Here is a 15759-nt window from a genome sequence, read left to right as displayed (position 1 = left end):
ATAAAATTGAACGGGTCCAAAGACGGGCTACAAAAATTGTGGAAGGTCTTAAGCATAAAACCTATCAGGAAAGACTTAATGAACTCAATCTGTATAGTCTGGAGGACAGAAGGGAAAGGGGGGACATGATCGAAACATTTAAATATGTTAAAGGGTTAAAAATTCATAAAATTCTTCTACAGTACTACTGTACTGTATTAAAGAAACTGGTAGGATATTGCATGTAGTTCCAGCTGAGAAACATTATAGAATGACTGTTTAATGCAAAGGGTGGGTTTTAAAAGTCCAAATACTCCTTAAAAATATAAAAAAAATATTTCCTCTACTTCATGAAAATTCATTTTTCACGGGGGGTCTTGGAACGCATATATCATGAGAGAAGCGAATCTTGTGAGTTTACCTTGTGAATGGCATAGGGAACAAAGTTGTTACAGAATCTTAGTCCTGCTAGAAATACTGTGACATCACCTCCCAGAGGGGAGCAACAGAAACAAACCATGAAGTGGGTGTCTGGGTCTTTAACAGTCTAGCTAAGCTTAGTCTAAATCTAATGTACTAGTCCCAATCCAGAATACAGGTAAGTATAATTAGGTATATATTTAGAACTCTTTCTCTTTCATAAAATATGAAAAATGTGTCCTAATAGCTTGATATAATATATTTATGAAGTATATTATTAATAAATATCACTAATAGATTAATCCAATTAACTGTTAGCACAGGGCCAACAAATGAAGGAATACAATTTTGAAACTACTCAGAAAAGGTAGTCCTAAGCCCGTGATAGCGAACCTGGGGTACAAGTGCCACAGATGGCACACAGAGCCATATTGTACAGCATGCGAGGCATTGCCCTAAGTCAGCTCCAGTGCGTATGCATCTGCTGCCAGCTGATTTTCAGTCTTCAGAAAGGCCATTTCGCTCTCCGGGAAGAAAAGCTTGCAAACTCTTCTCACTGCGGGAAATGCCCTCGCGAGAAGAGTTGCTGTAGTTTGCAACCTTTTTCCCCCTAAAGATAACATCTGACAGACACATAGAGCTGTTAAACTCCAGAAAGATGTCTGTTCCCCTGCTGATGAGGTAGGAAATGGACATAACTCCTGCCGCACATTCCCCTTGAGGCAGAAGGGTCGCAAGAGCTTTGATGAGAGCCGGCACAGCCGCTTGCCAGTCGCCCAGAACACACTGCCGCTGCCTTTAACCAGGAGGATGGCCTTCTCCGAGTCCCGTTGACTAAACATTGTCGTCTGGCAGGACCTAGGGGTAGGGCCTTCTCTGTGGTGGCCCCGGCCCTCTGGAATCAACTCCCCCGGGAGATTCAAATTCCCCCCACCCTCCCTGTCTTCCGCAAGATGTTAAAGGCTCACCTATGCCACTAGGCATGGGGGAATTAACTCCCCCCTCTCTTCTGACTATAGCACTTGAGAATGGTATGACTGTGTTGCATGGATTGTTTTTAATATTAAGGGGGATTAATTCTACTTTTATTAATTGGATTTGTATTATTGTTTACTGTATTAATTGTTGTTGTGAGCTGCCCCGAGTCTTCAGAGAGGGGCGGCATACAAATTTAATAAATTAAATTAAATTAAATTAAAATCTTCCTAGCCTAGTCAAAGCTGAGGGGCAGACAGGGATTCCATCTAAGGCCATTACATTTCTTCTCCCCACCTATTCTCTTTCTCAGAATGGAGAGGTGGAGAAAAAGCATGCCAAGCTGTCATGGGGCTGCTCAATCTGAAGTGGGAAAACAAAGCTCGGAGAAGCTGGGGAAAAGATGTAACCCCACCCAAAAAACTTCCCACTGGGTTAAAGTAGAGCCTCGGGGTATACCCTCAGATGGAATCTCTGAGGATACCCTCAGATGGAATCTCCATCCTGCCCCTCAGCTTTGACTAGGCTAGGGAGATCCCAGATGCTCCTGCCACTCACCTGGAAAAGGGAAAATTGGCAGGGTCGGGGAGAACACTGTGTGCTTCTCTCTACTAACAGGCGGCCAAGCTAACTCCCTGAAGGACCCATCCTGTCTGTGAAAGTTAAAGCTCTGAAGTGCGAGCAGCGCAGGAACTTTGGTTGGGCTTCTTGAGAGAAATGCAAAAAATTTCTCTGTGGACCAGCAAAATTTTCTTGTGGACCACAGGTTGGTGACTGCTGCTATATGGCATTACACACCAGAACAACTAGACACAGGAACAGTTTTTCCCCCGAATGCCATCACTCTGCTTATCGACTAATTCCCACAACACTGTCAAATAATGTACTGTATTACTATTTTTCTTTTCATCCTTCCTAGTTCATATTCCTTTCCACTTATGACTATAACCATATTGCTTGTATCATTCAATTTATATTGTTTTTATTTGTTTCCTAGTACGATTTGATAGCTTATACGTAATCTTGACTATCTCTAAGTGTTGTATCTTTTTATTCTTTATAGCATATACACCAAACACAAATTCCTTGTGTGTACAATCACACTTGGCCAACAAAGAATTCTATAGAATTCTATTCTATTCTAAATGAAGTGAATCTGAGCAATATCACCATTTAAAAGAAACACGTCATTTCATTCTTCATGCTAGTATCCATAAAGGAGCCTTAGTAAGACCAAGACTAAGGAATTCAAACTCTTTGATATTGTAGGTACTTTCTTGGAAACTTCAAAATTAGTTTACAATGCTTATGTAATAGAACAAGATGACACATTTATTATCTTAAAAGAAAATCAAATTGAACATATTTTCAAGCTCTTAATTCCATACGTCTTGAGACAAGGTTCATCATAAAGATTGAGAGAGCAAAGATTCCAGTTTCTTGGTATCTTATCACCAAACAAAGTAATAGTAGTGTGAAAACTCAGGTTTACCATTACGATAACACTCTCATATACAGTATACAAGGACCTCAGGTCATGCCAATATGCATTTTATAATGACCCACAAATCTATAAAACACTATAAAGAATTCTGTGCAAATCAAAAGATGGAACACATACCAAAAGACAACTAAACTTGTCTAGAAAATTATACATGTGGCAAAAAAGGTTTTTTTTAATTTCCTCCCATTACTATACTTACAAATATGTTCAAAATGTGAACATAGGCAACATACCTCCTTCCTATTTTCTCTATAAAAACCAATGGTGAGGTGAGTTCGCTTGAGACAGACTGACCAACCCAAGATTATCCAGCTGGCTTTTATGGCTAAAACAGGACTAGAACACAGAGTCTCCTATTTTCTAACTAGGTATCTTAATCACTAGACCAAACTAACTTAATTGCAGAGAGAGTTGCAGAATTGAAGAACACAACTGTATAAAAATAATCTTTCAAATAGTTTGTATCCATCTATCCCCTAACACAAATCATATATTTGACTAGGAATTTAAAAATTATAGACCATACTAATAACAGGAGAGCCAGAGGTTCCCTAGAAGCCACACATTCCAATAAACAGGCTATCAACGGACCAATGGTGCTTGATATGATTTAACAGTCAGACCAATTAAAATAGAGAAAACATCTTTTGCAGCAACCAGTTAATTGACATCTCTCAGTTGTATAATTCAAACCTTATACAAAGTATATATTCCACAAGGCAATCCTCACTAAGAACCCAGATCTTATTAATTTTGTCAACATCAACAACTAATAAGGTGGAATAAGCTAAGATACAACAGTTTAGAAACATCTGGCCATATATACTACTGATTTTTTAAAATTAGAACAATTTAGTAAGAATAAGAGTAGCAGTATCATAAAATTTAAGTGATGTTGACCAAAGGTTAACATAAATCCATACAGGTTATGTGATTAAAAATAGAAACAATTCTTTCTTCCAAATACTACATCCAGCATCAATGATAAATTTCAAAAAGAGTAAAAGATGTGGATAACTAAAGTCAGAAATAAAAAATGGATGTGCACATCTAAGGTCAGAAATGAATAAAAAATATTGATCAATTTTTGAAAGTCCTTCCAGCCATTCCAAGAAATTACCACAGAGAGCAGTTCTGCAGAGGAATTATTGAGTCTGTCATCTGCACCTCTATAACTGTCTGGTTCGGTTCTGCAACCCAATAAGAGAGACACAGATTTCAGAGAATAATCAGAAACTGCAAAAAAACAATTATTGAACATTGAGGACCTGAACACTGCACAAGTCAAAATGGGGCCACTGCACTGGCCCCATTTATCCTCTCCTCCCCTATCCTATCCCAAAAGAGGGCCATGAAAATATTTACTAGCCCCCGCATCCTGAACAAAAATGGTTTCAATTCCTACCCTCAAAACTATGCTATAGAGCAGTGATGACGAACCTATGGCATAGCTGCTACAGATGGGACACGGAGCCATATCTCCTGGCACCCGAGCTATTGCCCTAGCTCAGCTCCAGTGTGCATGTGTGTGTCGGCCAGCTGATTTTTGGCATGCACAGAGGCTCTGGGAAGGCATTTTTGGCTTCCAGAGAGCATCTTGGGGGATGGGGGAAGGCATTTTAACCTCCCCCCCCCGGCTCCAGGGAAGCCTTTGGAGCCTGGGGAGGGAAAAACACGACCCTACTGGGCCCACCAGAAGTTGGGAAATGGGCCATTTCCAGCCTCCAGAGGGCCTCTGGGGGGTGGGGGAAGCTGTTTTCACCCTCCTGAGGCATTGTGTTAGGAGTGTGCACGCTCGTGCATGCTCAATAGTGTTTGCACACACTCTTTCAGCATATGAGGAAAAAAGGTATTAAACAATAGGTAATTATTTTCCAATAGTCACATTATGATTCTATTGATAGGATTTTATTTCTGTCAACTAGAAAGTACTTGCCTTTATTTTGAGTGAAAGATAAATTTCTTATAATGTATTACTACCTGAATACCTGTGCTCCGATATGAAGCTATGTGATAGGGATTGTCCACTTCTCTCATCCGGCTTGCCCCACAAAAGCCTCTCCTCTCCTCTCCCCCTTTCTTCCTCAGACTTGCCCCACAAAAGCCTCTCCTCTCTTATCCCACTTCTCTCCCTCAAGCTAGCCCCATTGATTCTCTCCTATTCTTTCCCTCAGGCTTGTCTCATAGAGGCCTCTCCTTTCCTCTCCACCTTCTCTCCCTGAGGATGGTCTCATTGAGCCTCTCCTCTCTCCCTCAGACTTGCCTCACAGAAATCTCTCCTATCTTATCCCATTCTCTCCCTCAAGCTTGCCCCATAGAGTCCTCTCCTATTTTATCCCCTTCTCTCCATCAGGCTGGCCCCATTGATCCTCTCCAAAGTCCCAATACGCAGGCCTGATGAATCACATGCTGGCCACGCCCAAGTGGCAGTTAAAACAGTGTTATTTTCAGGTGGGGAGGGGGAATAGGATGTCTAACGGCTTAGCATCAGAGCATGTTATAATATAAGAAATATTAATGATCTCATGGTCATTTTGAAAAAAAAAATCCTTTCTTGGTGAGCACCAAGAGGAATTTTAGTGCCAATTTTTACTGGAAATTTCATGATTTTGCATGAGTGTTTTTCCAGTATATGTATAGATTTGGCATCTATGTAATCCAACAAAAAACAAATTTTGCCATGAAGCTTATTAACTAGTTTCATCACGTAGTTCTTATTTCAGTTTAATAGGAATAGAAAAATTACTCTATATCCTTGGATTCCTGAAATAATGGCTGAAAATAAATGTGGATATTTCCATGCAAAACAACACAATTAAAATATTCCTGGATTGTAGTTAGAATCTTTTACATTTTCCAGGTAGAACATTAATTGTAATATGAGTTTTTACATAATTTTTATGCTTGGAATTCCCTTAGTATATGAATTAATTGTACAGTGGTATCTCTACTTAAGAACTTAATTTGTTCCATGACCAGATTCTTAAGTAGAAACATTCTTAAGTAGAAGCAATTTTTCCCATAGAAATCAATGTAAAAGCAAATAATGCGTGCAAACCCATTGAAAAAGAAATAAAAGCTCGGAATTTGGGTAGAAGAGGAGGAGGAGGACAGTTTCTGCTGAAGGAAGAAGGTGAGGTGAGCGCCCCCTTTTGTCTTTCCTTGCCCAGACGCTCGGGAGGCAACCTTGTGCCGTGTGTATGGGAGGCAGAGCGAGGGAGTCACCACAGTGGAGTGGTTTATTCCCTCTCCAAGCGCCCACAGAAAGGAAAATGCTCCGTTCGCTCTGGGCTGCCAAAGCCTCCTTAAGCGCCACCAAAAGGCTCCTATGGCAGCCCAGATGGCCAGGATTAAAGGGGGGATGGCAGGAAATTGGCCTGGCCTTCGTGCCGCTCTCAAATTTCTTGTGAAATTTTTCCGGGCTCAGGTTCTTAAGTAGAAAATGGTTCTTAAGTAGAGACAAAACAATCTTGAACACCTAGTTCTTATCTAGAAAAGTTCTTAAGTAGAGACATTCTTAAGTAGAGGTACCACTGTACTTTCAAGCTATGTTTCAAACTACAAACAAGTTGGGGTAGAGTACCCTGGGGGACTTTAATCTACCGTCACTTGGTAAATCCTCGGGGGGGGGGGGAGGTGCAGGAGTTTATGGCTTCCATGACAACCATGTGCCAAAGTTCCAAACAATATCTGAACTAAATCAGACTCCAAGTCGAAGTATTCCTCAAAGCTCCAATTTATTTCCTGAGACATTCTGGTACTTACACATGGAAACCTTAATCTGAGTTTCCCACTCAGTTGGAAGTTCACATCTCTTGTCCCCCACCCACAAACGTGTCATGTTACTCGGTCAGATTGTGCCAGTGTGGCCAGTCCTTGTTTTTTTAAGGGGTTATTAATATATTTTACAGTGTTATTTGCTGTTTTATTGCTATTATATTGTATTGCTTTTTAATTTATTGTGATTATTGTGAGCCGCCCAGAGTTCTATTGGAATTGGATGGCATATAAATGTCACAAATAAAATAAATAAAATAAAATAAAAATAATAAAACAGTAAGTAAGTATATAAGATTCCAAATTGGGAATCAAACACTGCACGTATCCAGTAATAGCAGTCAATCTATTTTAGCATTATTTATATTTACCAATAATCGTTTAAAATACATATGTTTGTTAAAATGTACACTAGGAGAGGAGCAAGACAGTCAACTTGTACAACAACATTAGAGGGGTAAATTGGAACCAAGTGGTTAGCCAAACAGCAATTGGGCACGGAGAGAGGAGAATTGAATTTAGACCCGTGGACAATGAGAACTAACACCCAACTCTTGAGACTAAGGTTACGCTGCCCTGAGTCGCTTTGAGAAGGGCGGCATAGAAATCTAATAAATAAATTCTCGATGCTGACCATGATACCAATGGACTTTGGCTTGCTTAGAATTTCAGCCTTTATTGCTATAGTAATTTTAAATTGGGGGGAGCATTGGCAGGGGACTCTTATTTTTTTCAGGTTCATGTCTATCACTGGTGGGATTATTATCCTAGGAACAAAACTTCCTGATTTAACAACAGTTCAGTGGGACTATATGATTTTGATAATCTTTTCAGTCGATGCAATCTGGACTAGAATCTACCTTGGAGGAGCCCAGATCATCCTATGGGACACATTTCCTCCCAGGAATATGCCCTTGCACTTACATCAATTATTGGATTGTGGAAAAAGACAATGTAGATAATTCTTATTGACCTTGGTGGGCATGGGAAATTGTTTTTAATATTGTAATATTTTATATTTTTATAGGTCATTTATATTAATTAGCTATGGTTTTATAGTTTTATATTGTATGACTGGAAATATATATGAGGAATAGGTGAGATGAAGTGATTAATGTGATGATTGACCTGTTAGCTAGAATGAGGACGCCAGGGGTGAAGGCTGGTACTCCCCCTGCTGCATGGACTTAAGAAGCAGGGGGAGGGGGTGACTGTAATCCTTGGTGTGACGTGAATTTTTATTTATTTATAGTTTGTGTTGGAAGGGACCCTGTGGGTCATCTACTCCAACCTCCTGCTGGTGCAGGAAACCCTATACCATCCCATACATATGGCAGTCCAGTCTCCTCTTGAAGGTCTCCAGTGTTGGGGTGTTCACAATCTCCGCATGGAGGCCATTCCACTGGTTGATTGCTCTCACCCTCAGAAAGTACTTTCTTATTTCTAGGTTGAATCTCTCCTTGGTCAGCTTCCATCCGTTGTTTCTGGTCTGGCCCTCTGGTGCTTTGGAAAATAGTGTGACCCCCTCCTCACTGTGGCAGCCCCTCAAGTATTTGAAGACTGCTTTCATGTCATTTGGTTTCTAGTTCCTTTATCATTCTGGTTGCCCTATTCTGTACTTTTCCCAGAGTTTCAACTTCCTTTTTTGGAGTGTGGAGTCCAAAATTGAATGCAGCACTCTAGATGAGGTCTGGGAAGGGCATTAAATTGTATTAGTACCTCTTTTAGTCCTAGATTGTATCCCTCTGTTGATGCAGCTCAAAATTGTGTTGTTGTTTTAGCCACTGCTGCACATTGCTGGCTCATATTTAGTTGGCTGTCCACCAAGACTCCCAGATCTCTCTCATAGTCACTTGTGGTGAGTGTGGTTTCACCCAGTTTGTATGTAAGCTTTGTGGATTTTTTTTAACCTACGTGCAGGATTTCACTTTTCTCTACACTGAATTTCATTTTGTTTGTTTGTGGACATAGACCCATTGAGGACAACTCATTGGGTCCCATTGGTCAGCCAGTTTTCAATCCATCTTACTGTGTTACTGTCTATCCCACTTTTCTTTACTTTGCAGAGCAATAGATTGTGGTCCATCTTGTTGAATGCTTTGCTAAAATCTAGGTATATTAAGTCCACTGCGTTTCTATGGTCAATTGATTTGGTCACAGTGTTGAAGAATGAGATTTATTTATTTGTTTGTTTGTGTGTTTATTTATTATTTCATTTGACTTCTATGTCGCCCAATCCTCCGAGACCGCCTCCTGTCGCACGAATCCCAGTGACCGATTAGGTCACACAGAGTGGGCCTTCTCCGGGTCCCGTCAACTAAACAGTGTCGGTTGGCGGGCCCCAGGGGAAGAGCCTTCTCTGTGGCGGCACCGGCTCTCTGGAACCAACTCCCCCCGGAGATTAGAACTGCCCCTACTCTACCTGCCTTCCGTAAACTCCTTAAAACCCACCTTTGCCGTCAGGCATGGGGGAACTAAGACATCTCCCCCTGGGCATGTTTAAATTGTGTATGGTATGCTTGTGAGTGTGTATGTACTATATGGGGTTTCTTTTTAAATCTTAAATCTTAAATGTTTTAAATATATTCAGATTATTTATGATTTGTTTTTCTCTGCTGTGAGCCGCCCCGAGTCCTCGGAGAGGGGCGGCATACAAATCTAAATAATAAATAATAAATAAAATAAAATAAAGGACTCAGAGCGGTTTACAACAATATAAAATACAAACAACAATTTAAAAAGAAGTCAAATATACAATTGAACAATAAAACCAAATTAAAATTCATACTAAACTAAACAATCAGCACACATACGTAACATTCACACAGTTTGGCCATGATAGTTGTTAATTCATGGCCCCCAGGCCTGCCGGCAAAACCAGGTCTTTGTGGCCTTAGGGAAAGCCATTAGGGTGGGAGCAGTACAGAACTCGGGGAGGAGTTGATAGAGCCGGGGCAGCAACAGAGAAGGCCCTCCCCTCTGGCCCCGTCAACCTGCATTGCTTAGTCGACAGGACCTGGAGGAGGCCAACTCTGTGTGCTCTTATAGATGTCTGGGAGGTATGCAGCAGACAGTCCCATAAATAGTCTGGCCCTGAGACATATAGTGCTTGAATTGTGCCTGGAGACTAATAGGAAGCAAGTACAGCTCGTGGAGCATGGGTGTTATATGGGTGTACCAAGGTACACACATGACAGCTCACACAACTGCATTCTGGACAATTTGGAGTCTCCGAATACGCTTCAAGTGTAGCCGCATGTAGAGCGCATTGCAATAATCAAGACAGGAGGTGATGAGAGCCTGAGCAACTGTGCTTAGAGCCTCCTGGTCCAAATAGGGCTGCAACAGGTAAACCAGGCAGACCTGGGCAAAGGTCTCCCTGGCCACAGCCGACAGGTTGTGATCAAGGCTCAACTACAGATCTAGGAGGACACTCAAGTTGCAAACCCTATCTGAGAGGGTCAATGTCCCCCCCCCCAGAACAATGGACAGACAGATCAAATAGTCCTTAGGAGGAAAACCCCACAGCCACTCGGTCTTGTCTGGGTTGAGTTTGAGCCTGTTGGCCCCCATCCAGACTCTTACAGCTTCTAGGCACCGGCACATCACATCCACCACTTCACTGAATTGGCATGGGGTGGAGATGTATAACTGGGTATCATCAGCGTACTGATGATACCTCACCCCATTCTGTCAGATGATCTCACTCAGCGGTTTCCTGTAGATGTTGAATAGTAGGAAAGAGAGAACAGGCCCCTGCGGCACCCCACAGAGGAGAGGTCAAGGGGTGGATCTCTGCCCCCTCAACACCTGCTGCAAACAACTGGAGAGATAGCAGAACCACCATAAAACAGTGCCTCCCATTCCCAATCCCTCCAGCACAGACCTGGGAAAGAAAGAAAGAAAGAAAGAAAGAAAGAAAGAAAGAAAGAAAGAAAGAAAGAAAGAAAGAAAGAAAGAAAGAAAGAAAGAAAGAAAGATTTATCTATTATCTATCTATCTATCTATCTATCTATCTATCTATCTATCTATCTATCTATCTATCTATTGGATTTGTATGCCGCCCCTCTCCGTGAACTCAGGGCGGCTAACAACAGTGGTAAAAACAACATGTGACAATCCAATACTAAAACAGCTAAAAACCCTTGTTATAAAACCAATCATACATACAAACATACCATGCATAAATTGTAGAAGCCTAGGGGGAAAGAATATCTCAATTCCCCCATGCCTGACAGCAGAGGTGGGTTTTAAGGAGCTTACAAAAGGCAAGGAGGGTGGGGGCTATTCCAATCTCTGGGGGGAGTTGGTTCCAGAGGGCCGGGGCCACCACAAAGAAGGCTCTTCCCCTGGGTCCCGCCAGACGACATTGTTTAGTTGACGGGACCCAGAGAAGGCCGACTGTGGGACCTAACTGGTCGCTGGGATTCATGCGGCAGAAGGCGGTCTCGGAGATATTCTGGCCCGATGCCATGAAGGGCTTTATAGGCCATAACCAACACTTTGAATTGTGACTGGAAACTGATCAGCAACCAATGGAAACTGTGGAGTGTTGGTGTAACATGGGCATAACTGGGGAAGCCCATGATTGCTCTCGCAGCTGCATTCTGCACAATCTGAAGTTTCCGAACACTTTTCAAAGGTAGCCTCATGTAGAGAGCATCACAGTAGTCGAGCCTCGAGGTGATGAGGGCATGAGTGACTGTGAGCAGTGACTCCCGATCCAGATAGGGCCACAACTGGTGCACCAGGCGAACCTGGGCAAACGCCCCCCTCGCCACAGCTGAAAGATGTTTCTCTAATGTGAGCTGTGGATCGAGGAGGACACCCAAGTTGCGGACCCTCTCTGAGGGTTTTAGTAATTCCCCCCCCCCAGGGTAATGGACGGACAGATGGAATTGTCCTTGGGAGGCAAAACCCACAGCCACTCTGTCTTAACAGGGTTGAGTTTGAGTCTGTTGACACCCATCCAGACTCCAACAGCCTCCAGGCACCGGCACATCACTTCCACTGCTTCACTGACTGGACAAGGGGTGGAGATGTAAAGCTAGGTATCATCTGCATATTGATGATACCTCACCCCATGCCCTTGGATGATCTCACCCAGCAGTTTCATGTAGATAAAGATGCAGCCCAAGGGCCGGATGCGGCCCACCCGCTGTCTGTGACCGGCCCGCGGAGGTCAGTGCAACTTTTTAGATAAGAACCGGGTGTGCAAGATATAATATATAATATAATAATATAATATAATCAGGCACCAGCCCGAAGATGACAAGTAGGACCTCGTCGAAACGTTGCCAGAAATTTCCAAATCCTACACGGGAAGAAACCCGAATATGCCAAGACCATCATACCTGTACCCATGAAAATCTACGAAAACATATCTATCTATCTCTATCTCTCTCTATCTATCTATCTATAATATAATATATAATTATAATTTTTAATTATAATATAATTAACTCAGTTCTACCCAATAATTGGATAGAACTGAGTTAATTATATTAGTCTGGCCCTCTAAAACCATCCTAATTTCTCATGCGGCCCTATGGTAAAATTAATTCCCCACCCCTGCCCCAGCAGTTGCAGATGGATACCATGGTCGATGGTATAGAAGGCCGCTCAGAGGTCAAGGAGCACCAGGATAGAGGAATATCCCCTATCCCGGGTCCTCCAGAAATCATCCATCAGTGAGACCAAAGCTGTCGGAGGCTGGGCAGGGGGTCAGCAAAGCCACACAGTCCCGGACTCCCGGATTGCTCGCCCCAAGGCAGGAGGCGGCGGCGGAGGAGAGTGGGCGGATCGGGCGGGCAATGGGGCAGGGCGGAGAAGCCAGGGGCGCGTTTGGCCGGAGGCACCGTGGGGAGGCAGGGGCAGGGAGGTGCGGCAGTAGGTGCCTCCGGCCAAACGCGCCCCTGGCTTCTCCGCCCTGCCCCATTGCCCGCCCGATCCGCCCACTCTCCTCCGCCGCCTCTCGCCGCGGCACACCGGTTGGGAAACGCTGATTTAGGGTACAGTTAACAGATTTTCTATCAGATATAATCAGCATGGATTAAGCACCGAAATGGAATTAGAAATGCAATGAATTATGAGGGATAACTAATGAATTGTTATTTGAAATAGCATTTTGAAATAGAATTAAGACATTTAAATTTAAAAATTGTTAAATTTGATGATATGGAAGTATACGTTTGAAACATTTTTTAAAAAAGATGAAATTTACATTACACTGATGAAATTTACATTATATTGTATAAAAGTATAAATTAATTTGGATTTGAGAGGAGGAGGCTTTTTTAAAAATCTATTGGGATTAATAACATTAGAATAGGGCATGAGAATCCCGCTGGCCATCCAGCGCAAATACTAGAGTAGGGCACAAAGATATATGATCTGATTCCGGTGGGTTTTCAGAGAAGTCTCTTTTTCTTGGATTGAATTGGTTTTTCCTTTTTTCAATGTAACACTTTTGGAAAGTGTATAGGAATGTTGATGGTTAATTAATGAATTATTATTTGATGCAAAGTATTTTGAAATATAATTAAGATACTTAAATTATTGATTTTAAAATATACAATTTACTGATTTAAAAAAGATAAAAATTGAAAACTCAGAAGATATGGAAGAATATGTTTGAAATATTTTTTAATGGAAAAACTTTTATAATACATTGTATGGATTATTGATGAATATACAGATTATAGACTAAGGACAATAGTTTTTTTTCTTTTTTAGGGACTATTAGAATACCTAAATTATCATTTTTGGAAAGTGTATTAATTTATAAAAAGGTATAAATTAATTTGAATTTGAGAGGGGGAGGCTTTTTTCTTTATCTATTGGGATCATTATAATTAGAATAGGGCAAGAGAATCCCGCTGGCTATGCAGCACTAATACAGTATTAGAGTAGGGCATAAAGATATACAACTTGATTCTAGTAGGTTTTCAGAGAAGTTTCTTTTTCTTGGATTAAATTGGTTTTTCTTTTTTAATATATAATGTAAGAGAAAGTATTATGAAATAACAACTAATTATAGAAATTATTAAATTATAGAAAATATAGATTACAATTTTAGAAAGGTGTACTAAGGGTTCAAAGCTTATCCCTTGAATTACGATTTAAGAAATGGAATTTTTCCTTTTTGACTACCAGGATCAACAAATTTAGGTTAGGGCACGATGATTCCGCTGGGCCTGCAGTGATAAATTCAGATTAGGACATGAAGATTTAGCTGGGTACACAGCATTTTAATATTGAAGTTGATTTCCATGGGTAGATAGGGGATTTTCCCTTTTTTGGTTATTTCCTCATTATACCTTTCTTTATTTTTTATTTTTATAGATACATGTTTTAGAACGGGTTGGTGATAAACAAGGGCGTATGGTTGAACATTAAGGTTCCATGGAATTCATTGGTTTTATATGTAGGTAGGAGGTGAAGTGTAAGAAGAGGAAGTCTCCCTTTATTTCTTCCTCTTTTTCTTTCTTTATTCTCTTTTTTTTGGTGTGTATCGTCAATTTTCTTTTTATTCCTTTTTTCTTTCTTTTTTCCTCTTTTTTAATTTCTTCTCTTTATAAATCTTTTCTTCTTATTTTTTATTTTTAAACATTGTTTCCTCTTTGTTAGTTATTTTTATTTGTTTTTAATTCCTTTATAAAGAAATTATTAATTAGGTTTCGTGATTTTGCAATTTGGCGAATTGGGTACTATTAGGAGAGAATATTTGTTTGGGGTTTTTTTTGGTTTCTGCCCCTTGAATTGGTTACTGGAAGTTTCTTGGCATCTTTTTTTTCTAGAGGTTTCTTAATAATGGGCGATTATCACTTAAAAAGGTTTTTGAACATATGTGAAAATTGATATAGAAGAGATATGAAGAAAATTTACAGCCTAATCAGCTTGAGATATTTAAAATATAGAACAGCCTAAAGGAGATTTTAGCTAATAGTATTTCTGTACAACATAAGAAATTGAGCAGCTACTTTTTTATCCAGATGTTAAAAGTTAAGGAGGCAGCATTGGTTTGCGCATACCATAATTTGTAAAATTGATTCAATGTAAAGCAACTTGATGTTATTGGTATTTTTAATAGTATTGTGAATGGAGAGAAAAAAATAAAAAATTCTTTGGAGAAAAAAAAAGAATAGGATTGTTCATTAAATCCTCCCCATCTGATTCAGATGAAACTCTAGCTGGAGATCTGACTGGCTCCATTTCCCTCTCTGCTCTCCAACGCCTTCTTCATTCCTTTCTCCTTCTGGTTCACTATCTGATTCCCCCTCCAGCCAAATGGCTCTTCTGTGATCAGTCAGCTCCCACTTCTCTGAGTCAAAATCAGCAGCCATAGGAGCTGGCCTGAAGCCAGCCACAACACTATCTCCCCTGGAAGGCCCCTCCCCTGGGTCCTGCGAAGAGGACATGGCTTGTCCGGGAACTGGAGATGGGAAGCACAGATGAGAGCAGGAGCATCCACCCAAATACAGTTATCCAGACCCCCCCCCCCCCCTGTGGTCCACTGCACCAAGTACTGAAAGCAATCATCCACCCATCGCAAATCCTGGATGGAGTGGATTGGGGCATTGGGCAAATGGTCCCGAACACAAGGTGCAGGCAGAGCTGGAAGAACAGGGGGAAGCGGGCAGTTGGGACTGATGGGAACCAAAAGGGAACGATGGAACTTCATGGAGGCAGGCAAGGACAAGAGCAGGTGGGTCACAAAGTCCATTGAAACAGCCCTCCAGGGCCTCTCAGGTGTTGGCAAAGGTTGCAGCAACCTCGGCAGGGCTCCTGTAGCAGACTTGGGCTGTCGGCAATGCATGCAGGTGTTCACGTATGATTGCACATCATCACGAAGCCAAGGTTCGCAAAATGCCTGCGAGACCAGCTCAAAGGTCTTGAACAGCCCAAAGTGATCTGCGGCGGGACTGTCATGGCATTGGGACATGACCAGGCCATGGAGCGGGCCCACCAGGACGTACAGTTTTGCACGATACCAGAGCAGACCACCCAAGAGTGTCTAGGGAGAGTCGGGGCTGATCTCTTGCATCTACTGGGCCACAAAACCGTCCCGCTGCTGCGCCTCCTGAATCCGCCGATGCAAGTCT

The 15759-nt window shown here is 41.6% G+C and overlaps 1 protein-coding gene across 4 annotated transcripts in view; it reads right to left on the bottom strand.

The window, feature by feature from the left end:
• UBE2E1 (ubiquitin conjugating enzyme E2 E1) overlaps nucleotides 1-15759 on the bottom strand; it is a 78843-nt gene that overhangs the window by 43509 nt on the left and 19575 nt on the right. The window lies entirely within an intron of this gene.

Source organism: Erythrolamprus reginae, chromosome Z, assembly GCF_031021105.1.
Source record: "Erythrolamprus reginae isolate rEryReg1 chromosome Z, rEryReg1.hap1, whole genome shotgun sequence".
Taxonomy (NCBI): Eukaryota; Metazoa; Chordata; class Lepidosauria; order Squamata; family Dipsadidae; genus Erythrolamprus; species Erythrolamprus reginae.
The sequence above is the reverse complement of the archived record's forward strand: the minus strand, read 5'-3'. Positions and strand labels throughout refer to the sequence as shown.